Consider the following 24,647-nt stretch of genomic DNA (forward strand, 5'->3'; position numbering starts at 1 on the left):
GCTCCCTCATAGCTCCATATTTCCCTTTATTCAACTGAAATATTGTCACTTCCGATTGTACCCACTCCCTCTCAAATTGCAGATTGAAGCTTATTGTATACAAATCATTTATATAAATGACGAAAAGCAGTGGACCCAGCACCGATCCTTGTGGCAACCACTGGTCACAGCCCTCCAATCTGAAAAACAACCCTCCCCCATCAGCCTGTCCTCTACCTTTTGAGCCAGTTCAGTATCCAAATGGCTAGTTCTCCCTATATTCCATGAGATCTAACCTTGGTAACCAGTCTACCATGAAGAACCTTGTCGAAAGCCTTACTGAAGTCCATATAGATCACGTCCACCGCTCTGCCCTTATCAATTACTTTTTCAAAAAACTCAATCAAGTTTGTGAGACATGATTTCCCATGCATACAGCCATGTTGATTATCCCTAATCAGTCCTTGCCTTTCCCTCAGGTAAATGTAAATCCTGTCCCTCTGGATTCCCTCCAACAACTTGCCCACTACCAGTGTCAGGTTCTGTAGTTTCTTGGCTTTTCTTTACCACCTTTCTTAAATAGTGACACCATGTTAGCCAACTTCCAGTCTTCCAGCACCTTACTTGTGACTATTTGATGATCCAAATATCTCAGCAAGGGGCCTATCAATTACTTCGCTTGCTTCGCACAGAGCTCTAAGGTACACCTGATCAGGTCCTGGGGATTTATCCAATTTTATGCCTTTCAAGACATCCAGCAGCACCACCTCTGTAATATGGACACTTTTCAAGATGTCACCATCTCTTTCCCCACATTCTATATCTTGCATTCCCTCACCACAGTAAACACTGATGCAAAATACTCATTTAGTACCTCTCCATCTCCTGCGACTCCATACTTAGGCTACCTTTGCTGATCTTTGAGGAGCTCTATTCTATCCCTAGCTACCCTTTTGTCCTTAATGTGTTTATAAAATTGTTTTGGATTCTCCTTAACTCTATTGCCAAAGCTATCTCATGTTCCCTTTTTGCCCTCCTGATTGCCCTCTTAAGTATACTCCTATTGCCTTTATACTCTTCTAAGGATTCACTTGATCTCTGCTGTCTATACTTGACATATTCTTCCTTCTCTTTCTTTACCAAAACCTCAATTTCTGTAGTCATCCAGCATTCCCTATACCTACCAGCCTTTCCTTTCACCCTAACAGGAATATACTGTATGTGGACTCTCATTATCTCATTTTTGGAGGCTTCCTATTTTCCAGCCGTCTCTTCACCAGCAAACATCTGCCCCCAGTCATCAAGTTATTGCCTAATACCATCAAAATTGGCCTTCCTCCAATTTAGAATTTCAACTTTTAGATCCAGTCTATCTTTTACCATCACTCCTTTTAAAACATAGAATTATGGTCGCTGGTCTCAAAAGTGCTCTCCCACTGACACCTGAGTCACCTGCCCTGCCTCTTTCCTAAGAGTAGGTCAAGTTTTGCACCTTCTCTCGTAGGTACATCTACAAACTGAATCAGAAAATTCCTTGTACACACTTAACAAATACCTTTCCATCTAAACCCTTAACACTTTAGCAGTCCCAGTCTATATTTGGAAAGTTAAAATCCCTACCAGCACCACCCTATTATTCTAACAAATCACTTCTTGGTATTCTCTGTTGGAAAATAATAAGCCACGCTTATTCAGCTTTTCCATGTAATTATTCATCATTTCTGTCACACTGTTTGCAATCCCAGTGTCATACTTGACCTCAAAATGACCTTTTTAAATCAATATCTGTATAGTCACTATGACTGCCGATTTCCACTTTTCTGGACTTTGTCCCATTCTTAATTCATTTGATGCAGAAACTCTTATCCATGACTGTTGCTTCCTCCAGAGCTGATTGTTTCACTGGACTGATGATTAACTGCTTACATTCTATCCATATGCCAAGGGATATTCATATCTCTGATACCCATGTTTTGAACACTCAGCAAATCCTGTCTACCCATGCTCATTTGGCCTACAATAACTCCCAGTTAAGCAGTGTGATCTCTCCCTATCATTGTAATCACTTCCAGCAACATAGCTCTCTGCGATACCTGCATTCCTGTAACTCTGGACAATTGAGCATCCCTGATTTTAGTCGCCTCGCTATTGCTAGCAGTATTTTCAGTTTTCTGAGGTCTCTAATTATTACCTCTAAGCATCTCCGTTCTGACACTCCTTTAAAACCACCTAATATATTCATCTCAGGAATCATTCTAGTCCATGCCTTTCTTCAGGAATATTCGGAAGGAGTGCAGAATTTGATGTAATAGTCCTCTGGTGATGAGAGACTGCTTTATTAATGTTTAGAATTGAAAAGCTTGTAAGGTATTCTATGCCTTTTTGCTATAAGGTCCAGAATTCCATATGCTTTGTTAGTTTTTTTTTGTAAACTCCTGTCACCTTTGAAAAATTGTGTACCAACTCCTGTACTCTCTTGTAGATTTCTTTAATTGAATCTGCTTAGATATGTTATAACACACCTCTGGAACAGTGGGACCAGAATCTAAACTTTCTAGGCCCAATGTAGGGACACTACTCCTCCTTGACAAGAACCCTCAGCGTCTTTCCAGTGTCACTTTTCAATTTGCATAATTGAGGCATTGGTCTACCATATATTTAACCATCCAAGTCATTAATACATATTATCTACAGCAGTGACACAGAACCTTAACGAAATTACTTTGCTCTCCCTCCAGTTTGTAAAGTAGTTAATCAGTGAAACTCCCTTCTTTTTGTTCAGTAACCATTATTTAAATCTTTGCACAAGACTCTGTGGTATAGAGATAGTGTCCATTCCTCTGGACCACAAGGCCCAGGTTCAAGTGTGACCTGTTCAAGAGGTGTTTAGTAACATTCTCTGGTTTGATTAGAAAGTATTTAAATATTCACTGCTGCCTCCTTTAATCCATTGGTTTTAATCTTGTTAGCAAAGTTGACATGTGGGACGTGTTCAAATTTATTTGAAAGATTTTATACAAATCAGCTGTACTGTTCTCAGTCACATTCTGATATTTCAATGAACAATTTGAAATATGACATAAATAACTTAACTGTGAATGTGTACATATACTCCTTTTAACATTCTATGCTTGTCTAAGTGGCTGTTAATTATTTTCTATCTTTTTTTTCTAAAAGCTTCCACACTAGTAATATTAATCTGACTGGCATATGGTTCCCAGGTATACTTGTCTTCCCTTTTCTTTTTCAATTGCAGATGTATCATTGAAATCCACCAACCCTTTCACACTATGCCTACTTGTTATCAGAATTGCAAGATGGCCAGTAGCTCCACAATTTCAACCCTTCTTTCAGTATCTTAAGATGCATCCCATCTGTACTGCTGACTAGTTTTTATCTGGGCTGAATCTCTCCTTAGTTTGCTGAAAGTAGACTTCATCTATTCAAGTAGGGTGGCACAGTGGTTAGCACTGCTGCCTCACAGCGCCTGAGACCTGGGTTCAAATCCCACCTCTGGCAACTGTCTATGTGTGAGTTTCCTCCGGGTGCTCCGGTTTCCTCCCACAGTCTAAAGATTTGCAGGTTAGGTGAATTGGCCATGCTAAATTGTCCCCAGTGTTAGGTGTAGGGGGATGGGTCTGGGTGGGTTGCTCTTCAGAGAGTCATTGTGGGCCGAAGGGCCTGTTTCCACACTGTAGGTAATCTAATAAAGTATTTTTTTTCTGGATTGTTCCTTGTTCTTCTTTACTGATCCAATCCTTATGAGACTAATCGATATTGTAAAGATAAGACCATAAGACATAGGAGTGGAAGTAAGGCCATTCGGCCCATCGAGTCCACTCCGCCATTCGATCATGGCTGATGGGCACTTCAACTCCACTTACCCGCATTCTCTCCGTAGCCCTTAATTCCCCAAGACAACAAGAATCTATCAATCTCTGCCTTGAAGACATTTAGCGTCCCGGCCTCCACTGCACTCTGCGGCAATGAATTTCACAGGCCCACCATTCTCTGGCTGACGAAATGTCTCCACATTTCTGTTCTGAATTGACCCCTTCTAATTCTAAGGCTGTGTCCACGCCTAATGGAAACAATTTCCTAGCATCCACCCTTTCCAAGCCATGTATTATCTTGTACGTCTCTATTAAGTCTCCCCTTAATCTTCTAAACTCCAATGAATACAATCCCAAGATCCTCAGCCGTTCCTCATATGTTAGGCCTACCATTCCAGGGATCATCCATGTGAATCTCCGCTGGACACGCTCCATTGCCAGTATGTCCTTCCTGAGGTGTTGGGACCAAAACTGGACACAGTACTCCAAATGGGGCCTAACCAGAGCTTTAAGAAGTCTCAGTAGCACAATGGTGTTTTTATATTCCAACCCTCTTGAGATAAGTGACAACATTGCATTCGCTTTCTTAATCACAGACTCAACCTGCATGTTGACCTTGAGAGAATCCTCAACTAGCACTCCCAGATCCCTTTGTACTTTGGCTTTGCGAATTTTCTCACCGTTTAGAAAGTAGTCTGTGCTTTTATTCTTTTTGCCAAAGTGCAAGACCTCGCATTTGTTCACATTGAATTCCATCAGCCATTTCCTGGACCACTCTTCCAAACTGTCTAGATCCTTCTGTAGCCTCCCCACTTCCTCCGTACTATCTGCCTGTCCACCTATCTTCGTATCATCGGCAAACTTTGCTAGAATGCCCCCAGTCCCTTCATCCAGATCATTAATATATAATGCGAACAGCTGTGGCACAACACTGAACTCTGCGGGACACCGCTCGTCACCAGCTGCCATTCTGAAAAAGAACCTTTTAACCCAACTCTCTGCCTTCTGTCAGACAGCCAATCCTCAACCCATGCCAGTAGCTCACCTCGAACACCATGGGCCCTCACCTTGCTCAGCAGCCTCCCGTGTGGCACCTTATCAAAGGCCTTTTGGAAGTCTGGATAGACCACATCCACTGGGTTTCCCTGGTCTCACCTACTTGTCACCTCTTCAAAGAATACCAACAGGTTTGTCAGGCATGACCTCCCCTTAGTAAATCCATGTTGACTTGTTCTAATCAGACTCTGCTCTTCTAAGAATTTAGAAACCTCATCCTTAATGATGGATTCTAGAATTTTACCAACAACCGAGGTTAGGCTAATTGGCCTATAATTTTCCATCTTTTGTCTTGATCCTTTCTGGAACAATGGGGCTACAACCGCGATCTTCCAATCATCCGGGACTTTCTGTTACTCCAGTGACTCTTGAAAGATCTCAACCAATGCCTCCACTATTTCCTCAGCCACCTCTCTCAGAACTCTAGGATGTATCCCATCAGGGCCAGGAGATTTATCAATTTTAAGACTTTTTAGCTTTTCTAGCACTATATCTCTTTTTTAATGACAACCATACTCAACTCAGCCTCCTGACTCCCTTTAATTGTTGGGATATTACTCCTGTCTTCCACTGTGAAAACTGACGCAAAGTACTTATTAAGTTCTCCAGCCATTTCCTTATCTCCCATCACTAGCCTTCCAGCATCAGTTTGAAGTGGCCCAATGTCTACTTTTGTCTGTCGTTTGTTTCTTATGTATTGAAAGAAACTTTTACTATCATTTCTAATATTACTGGCTAGCCTACCTTCATATTTGATCCTCTCCTTTCTTATTACTCTCTTTGTTATCCTCTGTTTGTTTCTGTAGCCTTCCCAATCTTCTGATTTCCCACTGCTCTTGGCCACTTTATAGGATCTCTCTTTTTCTTTAATACATTTCCTGACTTCCTTTGTCAGCCATGGCTGTCTAACCCCTCCCTGGATAATCTTTCTTGGGGATGAACCTCTGTACAGTGTCCTTAATTATACCCATAACTCCTGCCATTTTTGATCTACTGTCTTCCCCGCAAGCCTCTGCTTCCAGTCTATTTTTGTCAGTTCCGCTCTCATGCCCTCATAATTACCTTTATTTAACTGTAACACCATTACATCCGATTTTGCCTTCTCTCTTTCAAACTGCAGACTGAACTCTACCATATTATGATCGCTGCTTCCTAAGGGTTCCCTTACTTTAAGATCTTTTTATAAAGTCTGGTTCATTGCAAAGCACTAGGTCCAGAATAGCCTGCTCCCTTGTGGGCTCCATGACAAGCTGTTCCAAAAAGCCATCCTGTAAGCATTCCATGAATTCCCTCTCTTTGGATCCACTGGGAACATTTATTTGCCCAGTCCACCTGCATATTGAAGTCTCCCATGATCACCGTGACCTTGCCTTTCTGACATGCCTTCTCTATTTCCCGGTACATGTTGCGTGCCTGCTCCTGACATTATGTCTGTACGCAACTCCCATTATGGTTTTTTTTTGCCTTTGTGGTTCCTCAATTCCACCCACACAGACTCCACATCATCTGACGCTATGTCATTCAGTGCCATACATTTAATATTGTTCTTGACTAACAAGGCAACCCCACCCCCTCTGCCGACCTCCCTGTCTTTTCGATAAGTTGAAAATCCTTGGAGGTTTAACTGCCAGTCCTGACCCCCCTGTAACCAAGTCTCTGTGATGCCTACCACATCATAATCATTCACTATGATCTGTGCCATTAGTTCATCTGCTTTGTTATGAATGCTACGCGCATTCAGGTAAAGCACCTTAATGCTAACTTTGTTATCATAAGAGATATTGGAAGCCATATGATGTCCTCAGTTATCCTTGCTTTTTTTTTCTGCATTCCCAGTCTGCCTCAATTTTAAATCCGCCTGGACCATGCTATCCTGTTGTTTGTCTTTCCATTTAACGCCATACTCCCTGTTGCTTTCACTTTTTCCCTCCCCCCCCCCCCCCCCCCCCGCCAACTCAGAACTCAGAAGATACACGATGACTACAATATTCTTCATTTTAATAACTTTATTTCCTGACTAGACGTAGTCATGTTTCATTTCTCGCCGCTGTACTGAGCAAGATAATTCTCCTGAACAAACTACAGAAATTGCTCCCATTCTCTGTCCTAAATGAAATCAGTGTCCTATTCAGTTGTCTTACATTATCACTACTAAATAGCTTGCATCTCTAATCTTTTCAGCAGATCTGCTGGTCTATCTCTTTTTGACTTGTCGGTAACCTGTGAAATACCAAGTTATCTCATCACTTTTTCATTGTTTCTTAACTTGAATTAAATAGACCTTTTCAAGAATGTTATTTTAAGCATTGTAATATTTTAGAACCATAGAATCCCTTCAGTGTAGATAGAGACCATTTGGCCCATTGAATCTGCACTAACCCTCAGAGCATCCGAACTCTCTTATCCCGAACCCAACATTTTCTATGGCTAATTTACCTAGTCTGGACATCTGGATACTGTAGGGCACTTTTAAATGGCCAATCAACCTAACCTACACATCTTTAGACACCTTCTTTCTTTTTAAATAAAATCCACCCAGTTTCCCTATTCTTTAATACATTTCCACAATATCTTGTACCTAGGAATGTTAAGTGCCAAATTCTCTCCTTAAGACTTCAGATAAACATTCAGTTACAGTTTAGGAAACCGCTTTTGTATAACACTTGGATCTTGCTCACCTTGAAATTGTCCCTAATGCTAACTTACATAAATTTAAGATTTGTTTAACATTTGAGTAACTCACCCAAACATGACTGTAATGTTCCAGTGGTGTGTTTCTTGAGGATTTGTCCTTTTCTAATAATATTGGTAAATAACTCCTCTGCACCACTCTCCCACCCCCCTTTCTCTCCATCCCATGACCCAGTATTCTTTCTGAACTAACTTTAGTAAATTGTCTTTTTTAAAAAAAAAGTTATTGAAGCGATTGTTAGCTAAAATAGCAAAACCTTTGAGACTAACTGACAGACTGTCAGATCTTGTCCAGTTCATACATTTTTAATATGCATAGCATGCAAATTCAAATTTTGTTGATCACTACTAGCTGATCACTGAAGTAACCCATTTCTTAAAGTGAAGTTCTTTTAGCAAAGAAATAATCAAGCATTTAATTGAACTTTCAAACTGGGTTCACAAATCCTTGGAGAGTGCACTTTTGCAGGCGGAAGGCACTCTTCAAGCATTGTAATCCTGGGTAAGGCCATATTTCAATTTCTGTGATCATTTGTCACATATGAAGTGGGCTTGTTAGTCAATACTGGAAATTCCACTGTTTGTTGCTGGGGACATATTGCAGTCAAAGCTCAAAAGGCAGCAGCCAATGTAAGGCTCTTCTTTTGACTATGCTTCACACCATCCCTCCAATAATCTAGTTAAAAATCACACAACACCAGGTTATAGTCCAGCAGACTTAATTGAAAGCGCACTAGCTTTCGGAGTGTCGCTCCTTCATCAGGTGGTACCACCTGATGAAGGAGCGACACTCTGAAAGCTAGTGCTTCCAATTAAACCTGTTGGGCTAATACCTGGTGTTGTGATTTTTAACTTTGTACACCCCAGTCCAACACCGGCATCTCCAAATCAGTCCAACAATCTAAATACTCTTGAAGAAGTGTATTCTAATGACTTTCTGGACCTCCTGGTATCTGCTCTAATTTTGGTCTGTTGATGAGGTAGATAAAAGGATCTCTAACACCAGCATGGATCCTTTGGGCCAATTAACCTGTTTCTGTGTTTGTAGTCCTCAATAATCCTCAAACTTCGGAAAATGAGCCCCATTCCTGATGTGCACCAGAATCTCTCCTGGCAGGAGACTTCCAGGTTTTATTCTTGGCCTGTTTTGAACAGAATTGCAGTGTTCTTGTGTTATGACACTGGGTAAACCACTCTGCTAATTTTAAACCAGACACACACAAACTCACCTTGCGTTGTAATCTGTTAAATTTTGAGACAAAGAACTATCCCAAGAGGTCACCATTTAAAGTAAAAATTAACAATTTTATTCTTTTAAGTCCAACAGAGAATACTAAAACCCAACAACTATTTACAACTCTTTTTTTCTCTTAAACCTATCTTTGACCTCTCACTGTACAATGCTGGTCTGATAAATTCTCTCTTAAATTTATGGCAAAATCAGTTTCAAACCCAGGTATTGTCTTCAGATGTTGAACTTTCTCTGTAGATTTCCCTTAGGTCGACTTTGGTGTTCTGCACTAATTTCTTAGACGTGTACCTTTCAGAGAGCTGTTTGTTGTTAGTTCTCCCCCTAACTGTTCAAAATGTCTGATTTTTATACCCCAAAACATCAGATCATTTCATTGTTTTGATGTCATCCCAAATGGTAAAATTCAAGTTCAATTGGATTTTCATACTGGAGCATAATTTAAATTGATTGACTGACTGAACTTGAATTTGTTTTTATTCCATGGCAACACAACTCCAGCTATTTGTTTTGACCAAGTGTTACATTTTTACCTTGTTCAGGACACTGTGCTTTCAGTCAGTTCTTGCTAGCTTTGACTTTCTGAAAGGTACAATACACCTCTACACCTTCATCACACTTGTTAGTATTGCTTCTATCAACATTTGAAAATGAACACTGGAAAAATAAAATTGTCTTGGACCATGAGTTAGACTTAATTAAGAAGCAGCGATGGAATATAGGAGTAAAGGGTATGTACTCTGGAATAATGATATGAGGTGGGTGCAGTACCATTTGTGCCACACATGTTTCAGGCAGTGACCATCCTTATTGAGAGAGAGCCTAACTGACTTCCCTTGAATTTCATTACTGAATCTCCCACCATCAACATCCTGAGGATTAATATTGACCAGAAGTTGACTTGAATGAGCTGTATAAATACTGTGGTAAGAAAGCAGGTTAGAGGTGATGAGTTGTGCAGTACGTAACTCATCTGCTGCCTCCGCAATACCTGCCTGCCATCTACAAGACACAGGTCACGAGTGTGATGGTATATCCCTCAACCAACTGAATGACTACAGTTCTAACAACACTCAAGCTTGATACTATCCACGATGAAGTGGGCTGTTTGATTGATTTATCTCTGCATTCACTATCTTAAATATTCTTTGCACCACTGGCATACAGTGGCAGTATTGGTGGCGCGGTAGCTGTGGTTAGCACTGCTGCCTCACCACCAAGAACCTGGGTTCAGTTCCTGCCTCAGGCAACTGTCTGTGTGGAGTTTGCATATTCTCCCCACGTCTGCATGGGTTTCCTCTGGGTGCTCCAGTTTCCTCCCACAATCCAAAAGATGTGCAGGTCAGGTGAATTGGCCATGCTAAATTGACCATAATGTTTAATGCATTAGTCGGGGTAAATGTAGGGTAGGGGGATGGGTTACTCTTTGGAGGATCGATATAGATTTGTTGGACTGAGAGGCCTGTTTCCATACTGTAGGGAATCTAATCTATTGAATATCAATTACAAAATACACTGCAGCAACTAGCCAATGCTCCTTCAAGAAGTGTTTCCAACACTGTAAATTTAATCACCTAGCCAGTGTACAAGAATGCCACAACTTGTAGGTTTTGCTCCTCGCCACATACCAACCTGATTTGAAACCGTTATCACCTTTGCTTCATTGTTCCTGGAACTCCCTCCCCAACAGCACTGTAGCTGTAACTACATCACGTGGACTACAGCAGTTCAAGAAGGCAACTCACTGTCACCTTCTCTGGGGTAACATAGACATCCTGTGAAAGTATTTAAAAAACGTAAAATCTTTCTCCTGACTCCAGGTGAATGATCATCTTAAAGTTGGAGAATTGATATTCAAGAATTAAATCACAAAGCTCTTTTTCGTACAAATGACAGAGGGCATGTGAAATTCCAATGCCCTTTTCAATAGGCAATGATTAGAAATTTTGATACAACTTTCACTGATGCAAACCTCATTACAGATCAATCATAATTGTATTCAAAGGTAGGGCAGGTTCAAACAGCTGAATGAATTTGTCCTGTTCCTTTAGATCAATGATCAGACCCTCATGAGACTTCTTTTTAAGCAAAACATGTTTGATCTAAAGTGGTGAATTATTATGAATTCAAATCTTTCCAGCTCTGCAGTGAAAACTTTTATATAATCTATGTGACTTGGAATCAGCTCTTTAGAAAGAGCCAAAATGGTTATTTCATTGCTATCAAATCTCATCTCATTGTGTAAACATCTGTTCTGAAGGCAGTAATGGAGACAATGCAGGAAATGTTTCATATGATTTGTTTCTGATGGGCTCAGTTTGTTCCCAGAAGTTCCATGCTCAGACCAAAGTGAGTTCTCCAGGATGTGTCGTGACGAAAGCTGTTAAAGGATCTGTTGCCATGACTGAACTTTCCCTTTGGACACTAATAAATTTCATTTGGTGTCAAAGCTTTTGGAATTAGTTGTGTATCAAAGGGCAGATTTGCAGACATTTCCTGGCTAGAAGGGTTTTGGGGAAATAAGTAGCCAAGGTTTATTCTGTTCAGTATACGAACAATAGCCTGCAAGTATTATACATCTTGGCGTAGAGAATGGGAAACTCCCAAAGTAATTTTCCCTAATTGTGTATTCTGATTGCACTGGTATCTAGCAACACAACACAGATGATTGAGTGAAAATTGTATTCGGATTTCTGAACAGAAGGACAAGAAAAGACTGTTCAGGAGTAATCCTGTTCTAACATTCTGACACAGCTGATTTGGGACCCAACTCTCTGTACCCACCTTTTCATGTACCATCAAAGCACCTGGCTAACAGATGTCCATATAATCTGTTTTAAAATTAGCAACTAATATAGCCTCAGTTGCTGTTTGTGGAAGAGAAGTACATCTATCCTATTTTACTATGTACTTCCAATTGCTCTGCAATCTTATCCTTAATAATGGACTCTTAAAATCTTGGCAACAATCAAGGTTAGGCTAACCAGCTTATATAGTGTCCTGTTTCTTTCCTTCTCCCTTCGTAAACAGGAGTGTTAGCCATTTTTCCAGGCCTTTGTGACTCTCCTGACTCCAGTGATTCCTGAAATATCATCACAATTACCTCCACAATCACCTTAGCTAACACTTTCAGAACTTTGGGTTGTAGTTCATTTGGTCCAGATGATTTATACACCTTTTAGATCTTTCAGTTTCCCAGCACCTTCACCTTACTGATGGCCATGACACCTCCCACTGCTCCCGACACTGTTGAGGTTCTGCGATGCTGCTGGTGTTTTCAGTTGTGAAAACTGATGCAAAATACCAATTCAGTTTCTCTGCCATTTGTTTATTCCCCATTACAACTCTACCTCATTTTCCAGTGGCCCAATTTCCACTCTTGCCCTCTCCCTTACCATTTAGATATGTAAAATACCTCTTTCAATGTTCTTTTATGGTACTAGCTAGCTTACTTTCATATTTCAAATTCTCCACGCTTCTTTCATTTTGAATTATACTGTGCCAGTTTTTAAAGACTTCCTGATCATCTGGCTTCCCATGGACCTTCACCACAAGAGACTTAAAGGGCAACTTTCTCATGCAGAGGGTGGTATGTGTATGGAATGAGCTGTCCGAGGATGTGGTGGAGGCTGGTACAATTGCAACATTTAAAAGGCATTTGGATGGGTATATAAATAGGAAGGGTTTGGAGGGATATGGGCCGGTTGCTGGCAGGTGGGACTAGATTGGGTTGGGATATCCGGTCGGCATGGACGGGTTGGACCGAAGGGTCTGTTTCCATGCTGTACATCTCTATGACTCTATGTATGCTACTGCTTCTGCTTTAATTCTGTTCCTCATTTCCCTTGTCAACCATCATTGCCTCATCCTTCTCTTATTATGTTTCTTATTCCTTGGGATAAATTTCTACTGTGCCTTCTGAATCACCCCTAGAAACCCCTACCATTGCTGCTGCACCATCTTTCCTGCTCCGCTCCCCTTCCAATCAACTCTGGCCAGCTCCTCCCTCCTGTCTTTGTAGTTACGTATACTCAATAGTAATGCATTATGTCCATTTCCAACTTCTTCCCCTCTAACTGCAGGATGAATTCTGTGTCATATTATGGTCACTGTCCCCAAAGGGTTCCGTCACTGTAAGCTCCCTAATCAAGTCTGCCTCATTACACATCACCAAATCCAGAATTGCCTGTTCCCTAATGGATTGAAAGTGTGGAGCTGGAAAAGTGCAGCAGGTCAGGCAGCAATCGAGGAGCAGGAGAATCGATGTTTCGGGCATAAGCCCTTCGTCAGGAATGAGAGTAAGGGTGGCACGGTGGCTCAGTGGTTTGCACTGCTGTCTCACAGCGCCAGGGACCCGTGTTTGATTCCCACCGAGGGCCACTCTCTGTGTGAAGTTTCTCCCCATATCTACGTGGGTTTCCCCTTGCAGGTAAGGTGAATTAGCCATGCTAAATTGTCCATAGTGCTAGGTGCATTTGTCAGTTGTAAATGCAGGGAGAATGGGTCTGGGTGGGTTACTCTTTGGAGTGTCAGTGTGGACTTGTTGGGCTAAATGGCTTGTTTCCACATTGTGTAAGGAATCTAATTTAGTTCCCAACCCTAATACCCTTGCAACCACAATATCATACCTCCCAATTTCAATCTGTGCTACAAGCTCATTTACTTTGCTTTGTATACTGCATGCATTTAATGACACCGTCTTCAGTCCTGTGTTAACTGTCTCCGTTATCCCCTTATCTACTGTGCTAAAGTTAGATTCCTGACCCTTTCCATATTTTCTACACTGTACCTTGTTCTGAAACTTTAATAACTCCTGCTGTCTCCATCAAATAAATCTATTGATGATCTTCCATGCATCTCTTCTCTCTTCATCACCAACATCCCCCCCCGCCCCACCCACTTCCCAACACTCACTCACTGCTACTTTAATCTAAGGTGTGTTACTGTCTCCTGAAACACAGAAACTCCTCCCCTTCCTGATGTGTTGCAGTGTTTGAAGCTCAGACTTCAGCTCATCAACCTCAAGCAGGAGTTCCTCAAGCAACAATAATTTGTAAAGATGTAGTCACTATGAACCATAAATTCCCTGAACTGCATACTCCTATATGCTGTGTCTTACACTCCTATATGATGTGATCTCTCCTTTTTGACCGTGTAAAGCTTACTGATCCAGTAGTAATGCAGAGGCTAAATGATCTTGGGGCATATTTCCATCAACATTCTTTCTAAGCTGCATGGTCATGTATGCCAATCGGCAGGCTCGCGCATTGATTTTAGTTTTAGAAGTTGGTGCTGTGCACAAGCCTTGGAGGTCCTCATAATGATAAACAAACAATAGAGAATTGTGGCCATGAGTGAAATTTAAATTCAACTCATAAATTTGGACTGTAAAAGTTGTCAAAGTAATGGTAACGATGACAGCTATAATTGTTACTGTTAGAAAAAAAGACTCTGGGGAGGAAATCTCACATCCTTGCCTGGTCTGCCGTACAGTGCCTCAAATCCACAGTAATGTGTTGATTCTTAACTGCCCTCTTAAATGACCTAGCAAGGTTCAGGAGAAATCGTGGATGGGCAACAAATACTGGCCTTGCCATTGCTGGCCCTATTCCATGAAAGAATGTGAAAATGTGATCAGTTCCTGCTCTCTTTTTTTTCTATGTTCTTGTTAGATTGTGACATGAAAATCTACAATATTTTCTCCACTTGGCGCTGGAGAATGAAAGCTGCATACTTGATGTATATTCAAACGAGACATTTGAGAATTAATTTTGGCTGAAATGTGTAAATGTAGCCACTCTCTTTATAATACAATGTATAGTGAAATGTTAACATTTATCTGGAATTAAAGTTTTAATTCCAATAATTCTTTTAGTCCAAAGATGCGCAAGTAAGGTGGATTGACCATGCTGAATTGCCCTTGGTGTCCAGGGATGTGTAGGCTAGATGGATGAGCTGTGAGCATGGCAGGGTTATAGGGATTGAGTGGGCTGTTGTTTAGAGGGTTGGTGTGGACTCGATGGGCCAAGTGGTCTACTTCCACACTGGAGAGATTCAATGGATGGCCTGAAATGTTTCTTTTCATGTCCAGAACTGCTCTTAAATTCAACTCCAGTTTTTTTCCCCCAACACCAAATCACCCATGTTATTTTTTATCTATTAATCACCACCTGTAAACCACTCTTGTCCAATTGTATAATTTACATGCAGAGCCTGTTAAGGGGCTTGGAATGTTTTGTTTCTTTCTTTTAAACCCCGAAGTGCTATCTCACACAACTCGCAACTTTCCCAACATAAAAATCACTGTGTCTATTTTCCTTTTTCTTTCCTTTTTTAAAATACCAACCAGCACCAGTAATTATCCTGCTGGCCAATTCCGTATTTACATGCAGAGCCCATATTGGACAATGGAAACCATTTAAGAGAGGGGAAAGAGGGAAAGGACTAAACCAAAATGGAGTTGGGATTGGCAATAAAGCACTGCATCCCCTGCATTGTGCTTGAAGTGGTCATTTGAATTTTGTAGATTGTCCTGCTTCCCTGATTCAGGAGGAATAAGATTGATCAGTTCAGAGTCAATTGATCAAAATTATTTTCAGTGATTAAGTGGTTGAATTAATTCCAATATATTTGATCCTCTTAGGATAATGAGGGAGATTAGAGAAGGATCATTCCTCTTTCTTTGGTTTGAATTTTTGCTGCCTTCAATTTTTAAAGAGAAGCTCCTGCTGAAACAGCTAAGGATTCAGACTTCATCTCAAGATGCACACCTATATTTTGCAGAAAATAAGTGGCATTAGGCGAGTGTGTTTCACCCAGTTGTCGAACTCAAACTTTTGTACTGGATAAAGGTTGTCTTGACTCGAGATGAAACTTGTCATGTCATTTAATTTAAGTCTATCTCTGCTAATTACCTAAAATAGGATTTGTAAAAATAGCTATGATCAGTGCTGTAACATGACATTAAGAGGTGGACATTTATGCCTGTTCCGCTATTTAGTGGAATTGTGGTTCATCTGTAACTGAAATCTATTCTGCCTTTTGGGTTTTTTTTTAACTAACCTTTCGGTTAGCAAAAATGTATCAATCAGATCTGTCAAATTTAAAATTTAAATGTGTTAGCATCATTTGCTGTTCATGGAAGAGGAGAGATTTGATGTTGCTATGTTTTGCCTCTTTTCTTTATATTTGGTTTAATAATCAAAAAGGCAACCTTCGTCTGCTCCGTTTGAGAGGAGCTGCCACACTTTGAACTGCAAGGTTTTTGTCTTTGTAACTTTAGCTGCAAACCTGTTTTGATTGACTTATTGTTATCACATATACTAAGATACAGTGATGTGGAGGAGCCGGTGTTGGACTGGGATGGACAAAGTTAAAAATCACACAACACCACGTTGTAGTCCAACAAGTTTATTTGGAAGCGCTAGCTTTTGGGGCACTGCTCCTTCATCAGGGAGCTATGGAACAGGATCATAAGACACAGAATTTACAGCTAAAGGTTAGTGCCATGCAACTGAAATGATATATTGAACAAATCTAGATTGCTGTCAAGTCTTTCATCTTTTAGAATGGGTTGCAAGTTTCAGTTCATTAATATGTAAGTCCCAGAATTTCTTTTAAATAACATTCTCGAGATAACTTAAGGTGACATCTCAGCTCAGACAATGCAATAAAGGTGTGAGGTTAGAGTCTGTCTGTATTCCAAAGTAGGAATTTATAAAATATTACATGAACTGACTGTCTGTAGATTGTGCCCTTTTTGAGCAGGCAAGGATACCCCAAGGCATGGTACATTGGTGAGACCAAGCAGATGCTACAACAACAGATGAGTAGACACTGTGCAAATATTCCAGACAGGGATGTTCCCTCCCAATTGGGGAACACTTCAGCGGTCTGGGACATTCGGCTTCGGACCTTTTGGGTGCCCGTCCTCCAAGGCAGACTGCAGGATATGCAATTGCGCAGAGTGGTCGAGCGGAGGCTGATAGCCAAGCTCAAAACCCATGAGGGTAGCCTCAGCCGGGACCATGGGTTCATGTTGTTATCCTGTTCCACCCCCCAGTCGATTCAAAAGACAGTGTAGTTTTACCTCCTCCATCTTTATTCCAGGCCCTGGAGGGAGAGAGAACGATCGCCCATGTGCGCAGAGGACTCAGGAATCTCCACCAATCCCCAGTACTGCGCAGAGGATCAGAACCTCAATCACATACCCCAACCCCCACCCCAGGGACTCTAACCTTCATACTGCGCAGAGGACTTTAACCTCAACCAAACCCACCCCAGGGAACTCTAACTCCAGTACCGCGCAGAGGGCTCGAACCTCACTCACAAACCCCCCACCCCAAATGCAGCGCAGAGGACTGGTATCCTTGCCTGCTGGCATGCTTGCAAAACTGTGCCTCTTGACTGAACTAATTACCATTTAAGGAATCCATAGAATAGAGCACGATTGAACTAACAGTCTCCAGCACACAGGAATATCGAGAGGGACCAAGGTTTAAAATCTTATCTAGTGGGCCCATTTGCCTCAAGACACCAATGTTCTGGGCGGCCGCTGACACCGTCCGTTCATAACTATTGGTTTAGATCCTGCCGACTGTGCCAATCTTATTGTCCCCGTTCTCTCCTCAGTCGAAGTAAAATGCTCAGAGACCATGTAGTTTCACATCCTTCATCTTTATTCCAAGCCCTGGAGGGAGAGAGAATGGTCGCCCATGTGCACAGGGGCATGAGTTCACAGTCTTCTCTGGGTCAGCAGTTTCCCAATGAACTATATAGTCATTTTACAGGGAGGAGCATCCAGATAAGGCAACATACATATTAATTGGATGACCGTTACAATCAGCGAGCATCAATAGTAAAGACTAAGCCATCCGCTGTTTTTACCTTATTAAACAGACCCTCACATAATGAATGCCATCTCATCTTGTTAAATGGCTCTACATAATGACTACTTTTTCACCTTGTTAATCCCTTCCCTTCCCTTGCCTCCAGCACCCCATTGTTAACTGTAAGTTCTTATCTGACCGGAGTCATGCTCAGCTGAACCTCTTGTTTCACAAAACTCAGAACGTAACTCCTTATACGCATTCTCAGTGTCACATTACAGGTGACCCCACTACACTATATTTGCTCTCTCTCTCTCTCTCGCACAATCTCTCTCTCTCTCTCTCTCTCTCTCTCTCTCTCTCTCTCTCTCTCTCGCACAATCTCTCTCTCTCTCTCTCTCTCTCTCTCTCTCTCGCACAATCTCTCTCTCTCTCTCTCTCTCGCACAATCTCTCTCTCTCTCTCTCTCTCTCTCTCTCTCTCGCACAATCTCTCTCTCTCTCTCTCTCGCACAATCTCTCTCTCTCTCTCTCTCTCTCTCTCGCACAATCTCTCTCTCTCTCTCACCCGCATGCACGCGCACACACCCTCTCATAGGTTTATACTCCTTCACATTCTCTCTCACCATTTACCAAGCATGCGCACACACAACCACACACTGTTTCACATGCTCACATGTCCCCTCGCTCGCGCTCTCATTCTGTCTCTCTTATGCACACACAGACACATAAGTCTATGGGGTAAATTTGCATTTGCAGAATTATATTTGTGGATGCATTCTGTTTTGCTGAAAAAGGGCACAATCTGTAGGCAGTCAGTCCATGTAATATTTTATACATTCCTATTGGAAATAGAACCAGTCTGACTCAAGATTGGGATACAGACAGACTCTGACCTCACACCTTTAATGCATTGTCTAAGCTGAGATGTCTTTTTTTTTGTAAAACCCTTAAGTTATCTTGAGAATGTGACTTAAAAGGAATTCTGGATTTACATGTTAACAAACCCAAACCTCAACCCATTCTAAAAGATGAAAGACTTGACAGCAATCTAGGTTTGTTCAATATATCACTTCAGTTGCATGGCACTGTAATCTTTAGCTATAAATTCTGTGTCTTATGATCTTGTTCCACAGCTACCTGATGAAGGAAACTAGTGCTTCAAATAAACCTATTGGACTATAACCTGATGATTTTTAACAAAGATACAGTGAGAAGTGTTGTTTTGTGTGCTATACAAATGGATTGTATCTTACAAAGTGCATCATGGTAGTGAACAGAGTGCAGATTACAGTGTTATAGCTGCAGAGAAGGTGCAGAGAAAGATCAAAATTAACATTTGAGAAATCCATTCAAAACTCTGACAATAGCGGGGAAGAAACTATTCTTGAATCTGTTCATACGTGTATTCAAACTTTTATATCCTCTCTCAGACAAGAGGGTGGAAGAGAGTATAATTTGGGTCGGAGGGATTTTTGTTTATGTTCAAGAAAATTACTGCAGATGCTGGAGTCTGTACTGCAACCCAATAATGCTGGAGATCACAGCAGGTCCGGCAGCATCAATGTGGAGAGATTATGTTGGTTGCTTTCCCGGGCAGAGGGAAGTGTAGATGGAGTCAAAGGATGAAAGGCTGGTTTGCGTAATGGACTGGGCTGTGTTCATTACTCTCTGTAGTTTCTTGTGGTCTAACAGTTGCCAGACCATGCTGTGATGCATCCAGATACGATATTTTCTGGTGCGTCTATAAAAATTGGTAAGGGTCCTGGTGGGCATGCTGAATTTCCTTACTCTCCTGAGAAATTAGAGATATATCATAGAATCCCTACAGTGTGGAAGCAGGCCAATTGGCCCGTCAATTTTATGCCAACTCTCAGAAGATCATCCCACCCAGACACTTCTCCTAACCCTATTTCCTGTAACCCTGCATTCCGATGGCTAACCTACCTAGCCTGCATATTCCTGGACATTATAGGCAATATAGTGTGGCCAATTTACCTTATGTGCACATCTATGGCCTGTGGGAGGAAACTGGAGCACCTGGAAAAAGCCCATGCAGATTGTACAAACTCCACACAGTTGCTCAAGGGTTGAATTGAACCTGGGTCCCTGGTGCTTTGAGGCAACATTCTAAACTCTGAGCTACTGTGCTTTCTTGACCTTTTACATCGACATGGGTGGACCAGGACAGATTGTCGGTGATCATCCATCCCAACAACTTGACACTCTCCACCTCAGCACCATTGATGCAGATAGGGGCGTACCCTCCATTCTGCTTCCTGAAATCGACCAGCTCCTTTGTCTTGTTGACATTGACGAGATTGGCTATAAACAATGCCGTTATGTACTTAATCCCTTTTTTGTATTCTTTCTTGTCGTCGTTCGAGATCCGACCGACAAGAGTGGTGTCTTCAGCAAACTTATGTTTCAGCATGTTCAGCAAAATAAATTGGGGCGGAATTTGGCCCTATGGTTGTGACTGTACAACGAGTAGGGGGCTGAATATGCAGCCTTGCAGGACTCTGCTGTTGTGGATTATGTTGTCACCTACTCTTACCAATTGCAATCTGTGGGTCAGGAACTTGGAGATAATTATGAAAGTCCGAGCCACCAAGTGGTAGTCATTGAAACAGGCTGCATGATTATTCTTTGGTACCAGGATATAGTGGTCTTTTTGAAGTAGGTGTGGACTTCAGATCATAGTAAGGAGAGATTAACAATGTCTGCAAATACTCTTACCAGCTGGTCCACGCAGGATCTGAGTGCACAGTTGGGGACTCCATCTGTGCCAATCGCTTTCCATGGGTTCACTCTGGAGAAGAGTGATCTAATGTCAGCGGCAGTGACCATGGGTACAGGTGCACCTGAGGCTGTTGGGATGGCTGACGTCGCTTCACTGACCTTCTGTTCAAAGCGAGCATAGAAAGCATTGAGCTCATCGTTTGGAGATACACTGATTCTGCTTGACTTCTGTGTCATATAAGCCTTACCACAAATGGCAGATGTCCATATGGTTGGTTTGGGTTTCAAGCTTATTTTGGTATTGCCTCTTGGCTTCTCTGGCCTTACAAAGGTTGTACCTGGATTTCCTGTTCAGGTTAGGTTTGCCTGACTTGTACACCTCAAACCTGGACATCAGTACGGAGTGGATCTCTCATTTGGTGCATGGTTTTTGGTTGAGGAACATTTTGGATTAACTACTTCGACATGCAGTCCTTGATATACTTGCTGAGGAAGTCTGTGACATTGGTGGCATACTTGTTTAGGTTGGCCACTGAGCTCTTGAACATGGACCAGTCCACTGACTCTAAACAGTCCCATAGAAGCCATTCGGTTGCCTCAGCCCAACATTGCACTGGGTCCTCACGCTTCCATTTCTGCTTGTAAGGCAGTGGGAGGAGCGCAGTGTTGTGATCTGATTTTCCAAAATGTGGATGGGGGATGGAGTGGTCAGCATCTTTGGTTGTATAGCAATGGTCAAGGGTGTTCAGAACTCTGGTGGGATAGGCGACATATTGATGGTGTTTTGGTGGCATGTTCTTGAGGCTGTCAAAATGTGTAGCCCTGGATAAGCACAGCAGGTCAGGCAGTATCCAAGGAGCAGGAGAGTTGACGTTTTGGGCAAAAGGTCTTCACAGCTCAGTGGTTAGCACTGCTGCCTTGCAGCACCAGGGTCCCAGGTTTAATTCCAGTGACTGTCTTTGTGGAGTTTGCACATTCTCCCAGTGTCTGCGTGGGTTTCCTCTGGGTGCTCCAGTTTCCTCCCGTAGTCCAAAGATGCGCAGGTCAGGTGAATTGGCCATGCTAAATTGCCTGTAGTGTTAGATGCATTCGTCAGAGGGAAATGGGTAACTCTTCAGAGGGTCGGTGTGGACTTATTGGGCTGAAGGGCCTGTTTCCACACTGTAGGGAATCTAATCTAATATAATAGGAACGTGGGCACTCATTCCTAATGAAAGATTTATGCCCGAAACATCAACTCTCCTCCTCTGATGCTGCCTGACCTGCTGTGCTTATCCAGCACCATGCTTTTTGACTCTGATCTCCAGCATTTGTAGTCCTCACTTTCTCCTGTTCTTGAGGTTGGCCTGGTTGAAGTCACTCACTATGGTGGACAAAGCGTTGGGGTGTTTTGTCTCAAGATTGTTTGTCACATTGTATACTTTAAGTGCACTCTTCACTTCTGCTTGTGATGGGATGTAGACTGCTATCAGGATAGTGACGGTGAACTTGCGAGGCAGATAGAGGGAACAGCACTTTACTTAAGATATTCTAGGTCTGGGAAGCAGTAACTTGCCAGGGCTGCCCTGTCTGAGCACCAGGAGGTGTTGATCAGGGGGCAGATCCCACTGTCTCTTGCCTTGTCCGAGGTTGTCGAGCGGTCCATTCGGTTAAATTTAAGTATCAATCATTTCAATTACTAGGTCATTGTGTGAAAAAGATAACATTAGGCATTGATTTTAAATTAGTTACTCACCATTTGAACAGCAAATATTGTCCATGCTTAGAGCTTCCCTTTTCAGTCACTGTTCAGTGTTTTCACATAGAATTATTTGCAGTCAGGTGCTTTTAAGTCTGAAGAATCATAGAATCCCTCCAGTGTGGAAACAGGCCATTTGGCCCTACAAATCTACAACGACCTTCTGAAGAGTATCCCACCCAGACCCATTCCCCTATCCTATAACTCTACATTTCCCCGACTAATGCACCTAACCTACACATCCCTGAACACTGTGGTGCAATTTAGTGTAGCCAATTCACCTAACCTGCACATCTTTGGACTGTGGAAGGAAACCAGAGCATGCAGAGGAAACCCACGTGGACACCGGGAGAATGGGCAAAGTCCACGCACAGTTACCTGAGGCTGGAATCGAGCCTGGGTCCCTGGTGCTGTGAGACAGCAGTGCTAACCACTGAGGCACCGTTGCACCCCAAAATTTGGTACGCTTTGCAAATTTGCATGTCATCCTTGTGCAAGGGCATGCTAATTTTCTCTGTAGTCATGGAAAGGAAAAAGGCAGTAACAGATTTTAGAGAGAAAGGGACACCTTTTTGGAGAAATACTCCAAAATATTTGAAATGTTTGATTAACCACAGAGGAATATTATACATAAAAGATGCAGTGTACTTACGGGGTAACATGGTGGCTCAATGGTTAGCACTGCTGCCTCATAGCACCAGGGACCCGGATTCGATTTCTGCCTCCGGCAACTGTCTGTGTGAAGTTTGCACATTCTCCCTGTGTCTGCATGGGTTTCCTCCTGGGTGCTCCCACAGTCCAAAGATGTGCAGATTAGGTGAATTGGCCATGCTAAATTGCCCATAGTGTTAGGTGCATTTGTCAGGTGGAAATGGGTCTGGACAGGTTACTCTTTGGAGGATTGGTGTGGGCTTGTTGGGCCGAAGGGCCTGGTTCCACATTGTAGGGAATCTAATCTAACCTAAAAATCATATACAGCATGTGGCAATTTTTATAGATAGCAAGAAATTTCCAGTTGAGTTCCAGGACTGAATTTCAGATTTCTTTAAGGTGTAGGTGTAGGTCCAAGGTGTAGGTGTCGCTTGCTGGGCTGATCTTTATGGTCCATTGGGAAATTGAGGAGAGTTACCTTCTTAAACCACTGCAATCCATTTGGTGTAAATGCACCTACATTCTGTTTGGGGAGGGAGTTCCACAGTGGCTCTGTAGTCAAATGTAGTTTTTGTTTAGCCAGACCCATGTGGCTGTTATCTCTGCAGTCGCCACACAAGCATGACACTAAACCACTTAAACCAGTAGGTTTACAGCTTTGATTTCCTGTTGGTGTTGAGTCAGTTGATATAATTGAACAGGAATAAGCTACAATGACTGGTTTTCAAAAAAATCTGGTTTCAAATTTTCTCCAAGCCTTGTTTCTCCCCATCTGAGTAACTTATCTCAGTCCTACATTTTGAATTTTAAAAAGTTCATTCATGGAATGTGGCTGTCACTGACTAGCCCAGCATTTATTGCCCATCCCAGAGGGCAGTTAAGAGTTAACCACATTGATATGGATCTAGAATCACGTGGTCCAGACTAGGGAGAAATGGCAGTTTCCTTCCATAAAATACATTAGTGAATCAGATTGTTTTTGTTTTTGAAAAACAAAACTATGGTTTCAAGGTCATCATTAGACTCTTAATCCCAAATTGTTATCCATCATCTGAGATGGTGGGATTCAAGCCAGATTTCAAAAACATTACCTGACACTCTTGATTTAATAGTCCAGTGATACTACCATTAACCCATTGCTTCCCCCTGGCCCTATGTATGTTCCCAGCTTTGATCATTTCACCTTTGGTTGTTCTTTCATCTGTCCAAGTGCAAAGAAGGATAGGTATGTGGTATCACTACTGCCTCCAAATTCATTTATTGTTAGCTGGGACAAGAGATTCTGTCTGTGCAGGCATTACTGTATTGCATGTATTTTGGAAGACAGAAGGTGGGGCTAATTGGAGGGTTGCTAGCACAATGAGCTGAATAACCTCTTCCTGTGCTATATGATTCTATGCATAGGTCATTTCATGAAAGGTCTTTTCAATATCTAACTTTTTAACACCTCATCCAGAAACAGTGCCTAGAGGGATTGGTCATCTCAGTTGAAGAATGAAACTAATGGCTAGTAAAATGCAGAATGACGCCAAGAGAGCTGATACAATTCTTGTGCAGACTGATTGTTCATAGGGGTCTGTCTCCTCGCCTTGCTCTGTACTTTGAGTGATATTCACTCAAGCAGACGCGTCTAGTTGTTTCTCTGTAATAGAGAGAGATGCCTAAGGTTGTGTCGACTGGCTAATTGCATATGTTTACGTGCAGATTTTGAGTGTTATATCAATCTTCTATTTTTGTATTTAAAGTTTTCCATTTGCATTTTTCCCTCTTGGGTGAAGACATTGAGGGCAAAGGAATAATGTTGTTTCTGTTTCTTTCTTGGGATTATGCACAATGGTAAATGACCCATCTTCCTGTTGTGAGACAGTCAGTGCTCTGCAC

At 42.0% G+C, this 24,647-nt stretch overlaps 1 protein-coding gene and 1 non-coding gene across 2 annotated transcripts in view; one reads left to right on the forward strand and one right to left on the reverse strand.

Moving 5' to 3' along the window:
* The window catches only part of LOC140491842 (protein diaphanous homolog 1-like), a 342,842-nt gene that overhangs the window by 43,282 nt on the left and 274,913 nt on the right, over positions 1 to 24,647 (forward strand). The window lies entirely within an intron of this gene.
* Positions 22,568 to 22,670, reverse strand: LOC140492335 (U6 spliceosomal RNA). The gene has a single exon (XR_011963536.1). It is a non-coding gene; the product is annotated as a U6 spliceosomal RNA (small nuclear RNA).

The sequence above is a fragment of the Chiloscyllium punctatum genome, chromosome 20, assembly GCF_047496795.1.
Source record: "Chiloscyllium punctatum isolate Juve2018m chromosome 20, sChiPun1.3, whole genome shotgun sequence".
Taxonomy (NCBI): Eukaryota; Metazoa; Chordata; class Chondrichthyes; order Orectolobiformes; family Hemiscylliidae; genus Chiloscyllium; species Chiloscyllium punctatum.